The following is a 6000-nucleotide window of genomic DNA, read 5'->3' as shown; positions in this document are numbered from 1 at the left end:
ATCCCGCCCCTTCCCACCACGCACTAGCCCCGCCTCTTCGTTCTCTTTGAGGGACAGTAGACAAATCATAGGTTGTACATCCTCGGAGTGACATGAGGATCATCCAATCACGCCTGAACAAGCTGCCTTCTCTCCACCCCTTCATCTCCTCCCGGGCCGCGGGAGAGCCAGGACAAGTCTTTCTCCACCCACAAGGGAAAAAGAGCCAATCGGCTGTAAGTATCCGCCCTTGAAGGACGCAAAGGACAACCAATGATAAACCTAAGAGGACAGCCATTTTGCCCACTTGTAAAAGAGCCACCTTTTCCCACGAGTCGGAGTCCGAGGTGGGGGAGTTCTGGAAGTTTTTACTGACCTGGAGGTATTGGAAAGACAAACATATTTTTTCAAGGAGTATTTATATTGCTTTATAGGAGTAAAGGAAAATTTTCGTCCTCCATGTGGTGGGAAGTGGGGACTGCTGCTTAAGGACTTGGCTCCTCCCCTCAGCAGTAACAGGCTCTAAGCCGAACACCTGGTTCTCCAGCCTCAGCGAGGAAAGGCGGGCTGATTGCCCTCTTCGGCTTGCAGCCGACTACAGTTCCCAGCGTGCTTTGCCTCCGCCCATTTCAGCTCATCCGTTTGCTTCCCGCGAGGCCTGACGGGAATTGTAGTTCTTGGGCGGTACCCACGCCGCCTCATTGGCCAATGAGAAAGGACAAACTTTTGAATGATTTGGAGTTTGGGGCGGGGAAGTAGTCGCAGGGCTGTGGTGAAGCCTTTTCACCAACCTAGCAGAAGAGAGAAGGGTTACAAGCGAAAGGTAGTCGAGGAAGAGTTTTCTAAGAACGCCGTAGGAGTTTTAGATTCCTGGTATTTAGACTCTCTTACTTTCAGTTTGTGTCTTTGAAGTGACTTCCGCTTTGCGGCGGACACAGGCCAAACCTGTGGCGGGAGTTGGAGATTCTGCAGCGAATACACCAGGTGTGGCCGTCTGGGAGCGGCGTGGCGGGCAAGTTGGTAGTTTCTTACGTGAGAGATAGCTGAATGGAATTTAATTGCATTTTAATTAAGAGTGGGTGAAATGGGATGGGGGGAGGGTAGTTCCCAAGTCCAGAATGCCATGCTCCACCGCACTCTTCACTCCCCGAGTCTCACTTTTTTTGTCTTTTGAGTTGCTCAGGATTAGATTGCACCCATATATTTGTGGAGGGTGCCTCTAAAACCTTCACGTCTTCAGTTTGACTAAAAAGAACCGGTTCAGAAGTTCTGAGCTAACTCCTCCCACTCTTACAAACCAACTTCTAAAGTCTGGTTCGAAGGAGAAACGCTACAAAAGGGCTCATGATTGATGAGAATCGTCCCATTCTTTTGTTTGTTTGTTTGTTTTTAATGTAAAGCATACATTAAACAAGTGTCGATAGGTGCCAACTATAGTACACCGATGAACACAGGTCATTAGAAAGACGTTGGAGCCAAAAGCCTAACAAGCCTAGCACGTTAGGCCCTGGTTTATGCCCCCCGCCTTCGGGGGACAAAGTTGAGTGTGTTTTTACTGTTGGACGTTCCGTTTGAGGTTGTTTGGGAAACTCATTGAACAAAAGAGATGCAGGTGTTATCAGGAAAGGCCTTCCCTCCCCAAACCTGATGGCTCTCATTTTAAACTCTTGCCAATCATTTTGACTGAGACTTTCTCAGATAAATTCTAACTCAATTTTCCCTGCGGTTTCACTAAGACTTTCTCTTAGAAATCATCTTGTAAATATTTATTGAGCACTTATACTGTATTCGGCACTATGCCAAACTTTGCGGGGAGAGCAGTGCCAGAAAGACAGGCTCCTCGTCCAAAAGTAGTGAGGAAAACAGGCCAAACAAAATGAATCGTAGTGTTACTTGTTCTTGTAATCTCTCTCTAAACTAAGTCAAATCTTCATTAGTCATGTTTTGTAGTTACTTTTTCCTTCTACTTGTGGACTGAAATAAGCATATTTTCTTTATTTTTTTTAAATTGAAGCACTAATAAGTCTGTGTCCTATACTCATGAGTTGTGTTTATGCATCAACTAGATGGTAAATTTTATGTTGTAATCCTTCTAGATATAGGAATGTAATCATACATTTCAGCCACAGTGTTCTGGTTCCACCAAAGAAAGTGTTGACTCTTGCTTTTTAATGCAGCTGGGAATTTCATACAATTAAACAGAAGAGTCTTATATAAATGCTTATTTTTTTTTGTCGTGAGGGCTTCTAGTGTAAATCAAGTCAATAAATAGTAATGGCCATCATTTTATTGAGTGTTTCCTCTGAGCCAGGAATGGTGTTAAGTGCTTTCAGTACATGTTCCCTTCAGCAATGGGCAAGTATTGTTCTGTGATGTTTTATACTTGAAGAAGTTGGAGTTCAGTGAAGTTCAATAAGACTTAAAAAAATTTTTATTGTGGTACAGTTGATTTAAAATGTTGTGTTTGTTACTACCGTATAGCACAGTGCATCAGTCATACATATACATATATCCACTCTTTTTTAGGTTCTTTCCCCATATACGTCATTACAGAGTATTTAATAGAGTTCCCTGTGCTATACAGTACGTCCTTATTAGTTATCTATTTTATATATAGTGGTATGTATATCAATCCTGATCTCCCAGTTTATCCCTCCCCACCCTGAATAAGACTTTAAGGCCTTGATTAGAAAATTTTGGAACTGAGATTCATATCCAGATCTGTCTCATTCCTGAGCTCTTAACCACTGCTGATTTCTGCCTCTCAAATATTTATTGATCCCCCAATATGTGCCAGGCATATAGTGAGAAATGTGAAATTCCATCCTAGGATTCTGGAACCAGTGGTGGCAGTCACTTCCTCTTTTGAGCTATCCTTTGGCATCACCTAATACATACTCATTGTATTTAAAAATACAGGAAAATATAAAAAAGAAAGTAATCTGTATTCCTGTTAAAGATACGACTATTAAATCTTGCTGAATATCCTTACAGATCCCTAATAGGTACAGACGTGTGTATGAGTAGTATAATACTACTTTGCTCTTTTTTAAAAAAAATATTTATTTATTTTGGCTGCGCTGGGTCTTAGTTGCAGCATTCAGGATCTTCGTTGCCTTGTGAGGGATCTTCATTGCATCCTGCAGGATCTAGTTCCCTGACCAGGGATTGAACCTGGGTCCCCTGCATTGTGAGTGTGGAGTCTTAACCGCTGGACCACCAGGGAAGTCCCCTACTTTGCTCTTTTTGTAAACTGTTTTTGACTCAAAAATAGGCTGTGGATATGACTGAAAATCAGTAGCTTTTTAAAAAATAAATTTATATATTTTATTTATTTATTTTTAGCTGCGTTGGGTCTTCGTTGCTGCGTGCAGGCTTTCTCTAGTTGTGGTGAATGGGGGCTACTCTTCGTTGCAGTGCTCGGGCTTCTCATTGCGGTGGCTTCTTTTGTTGCAGAGCACGGGCTCTAGGCGTGCAGGCTTTAATAGTTGTGGCACGCGGGCTCTAGAGCGCAGGCTCAGTAGTTGTGGCGCACGGGCCTGCATTGGCAGGCGGATTGTTAACCACTGTGCCACCAGGGAAGTCCTCAATATCAGTTTTGATGGCTCTCTGGTATTACATTGTATGTTTCTAACATAACCAGTTCCTAGCTGATGGATATTTACATTATTTTTGATTAACTTCTTTTTTGATTGTGCTAAAAATTATATAAACTTTACCATCTTAACCAATTGTAAGCGTACAGAACAGTAGTGTTAAGTATATGCACCTTGTCATGCAACAGATCTCTGGAACCTTTTCATCTTGCAAAACTGAGACTCTGTACTCGTTGATCAACAACTTTTCTTTTCCTGCCTCCTGCAGCCCCTGGCAACCACCATTCTACTTTCTGTTTTCTAAGAGTTTGACTTTAGATGCCGCATATAAATGGAATCATGTAGTATTTGTCCTTCTGTGACTGGGTTATTTCACTTAGCGTCATGCCCTCATTGTTCATTCATGTTGTGGCATATGACAGGACTTCCTTTTTTTTTTTAAGGCTGAATTAATATTCCATTGTTTGTATACACCATATTTTATTTATCCATTCATCTGCCAGTGAACATTTAGGTTGCTTCCACTTCTTGGCTATTGTGAATAATGCTGCAGTGAATGGGTGCGTATATCTCTTCAAGATATGTTTTTAGTTCTTTTGGATATAGGTGTTCTTTCGGATATATGTATATACGTATGTATACTTCTGGGTATATATATATATATGTGTGTATATATATATATATATATATATATACACGTATTATTTACTTACTTTTGGCTGCGTTGGGTCTCCTTTGCTGTGCATGGGCTTTCTCTAGTTGCGGCGAGAAGGAGCTACTCTTCGTTGTGGTGTGCAGGCTTTTTGTTGTGGTGGCTTCTCTTGTTGCGGAGCACGGGCTCTAGGCACACGGGCTTCAGTAGTTGTGGCACGAGGGCTCAGTAGTTGTGGCTCACAGGCTCTTGAGCGCAGACTCAGTAGCTGTGGCACACAGGCTTAGTTGCTCCGTGGCATGTGGGATCTTCCCAGACCAGGAATCAAACCTGTGTCTCCTGCATTGGCAGGCGGATTCTTAACCACTGTGCCACCAGGGAAGTCCCGATATATACATGTATATACATGTACACGTACATGTATATGTATACTTCTGGGTATGTATATACACGTATGTATACCCAGAAGTAGGATTGCTGGATCAATTATTAACTTTTAAAAGCAATGCTGTCATGAACACCATTTTTGTATGTTTGCCTGATTATCCCTTAAATCTAACTTTTTAGAAATAGTATTATTTAGTGTTATTTATTAATACAATACTCTGTAATTCCTAAATTGCTCTACAGAAAGGTTATGCCTATTTTCTTTCCTAACAGTGTGTGAGAGCACCTGTTTCCCATCTTTTATTCTATCCAGTATGATTGTGAAAAGTGATCCCTCATTTATTTAATTCTGTCTAGTTGAATTCTGTTTATGTTGAGCATCTTTTATGTGTATATTGTCCATTGTTGTCTACTCTTTTTTTTTAATAAATTTATTTATGTATTTATTTTTGGCTGGGTTGGGTCTTCGTTTCTGTGCGAGGGTTTTCTCCAGTTGCAGCGAACGGGGGCCACTCTTCATCGCGGTGCACAGGCCTCTCACTGTCGTGGCCTCTCCTGTTGCGGAGCACAGGCTCCAGACTTGCAGGCTCAGTAGTTGTGGCTCACGGGCTTAGTTGCTTCGCGGCATGTGGGATCTTCCCAGACCAGGGCTCGAACCTGCGTCCCCTGCATTGGCAGGCAGATTCCCAACCACTGCGCCAGCAGGGAAGCCCTGTTGTCTACTCTTTTGAATAGACTGTTGTTATCTATCATAGTACCTTAGTAATTTAAAAGAAATTACTTCCTAGGTTTTTAACTCCTTGTCATGTATTTTGCCTTTATTCTCATTTTGAAATTTGTCTTTTTAACTTTTTAATGCTGTTTTTCTATGACATAGTGTAAATTATTTTAGTGTCGAAATTTACGTCTTTTCCCTTAGGGTTTCTAGATTATTTGTGATGCTTAGAAAAAGCTTTATGATGATTAGAAGTAGATAATAAAACATAATATGTATATATAATTTTTATTTGTTGTTACATTTGGTTTCACAATATATATACACTTGGTTTTGTTTGGATTCTCTACTCTTTCATTGTTCTGTCTTTTCTGTGACTTGTACCATACCCATTTTCTTAATTTCTATAACTTGATAGTATGTTTTGATATCTGGCATGTGTGGTGTGCTTCCACTTTTTTAGACATTGTCTTGTCCCTTGTCACATTTTCTTGTATTTTGGTGTCATTTTGTCAAATTAAAAACAAACATCTGAAAGAAACAAAAGAAAACAAAAGAAACATCTGAAAGAAACAAAACAAAACAAACATCTGCACTTTTATTTTTTAAATTTTTTGGCTGCTTCGCATAGCTTGCCAGATTTAGTTCCCCAACCAGGGATTAAACCCGCT

At 40.9% G+C, this 6000-nt stretch overlaps 1 protein-coding gene across 1 annotated transcript in view; it reads left to right on the top strand.

Moving 5' to 3' along the window:
• Positions 1–772: 772 nt before the first annotated feature.
• Positions 773–6000, top strand: part of ZRANB3 (zinc finger RANBP2-type containing 3) — a 268716-nt gene continuing 263488 nt past the window's right edge. Inside the window, exon 1 of the mRNA XM_082840638.1 lies at positions 773–802. The gene's annotated coding sequence lies outside the window, so the exon portion shown is untranslated. The remainder of the gene's footprint in view (positions 803–6000) is intronic.

This window comes from Leucopleurus acutus (assembly GCF_964270905.1).
Source record: "Leucopleurus acutus genome assembly, chromosome: 6".
In the NCBI taxonomy this organism is placed as follows: domain Eukaryota; kingdom Metazoa; phylum Chordata; class Mammalia; order Artiodactyla; family Delphinidae; genus Leucopleurus; species Leucopleurus acutus.
This window is presented reverse-complemented; position numbering and strand designations above follow the sequence as displayed.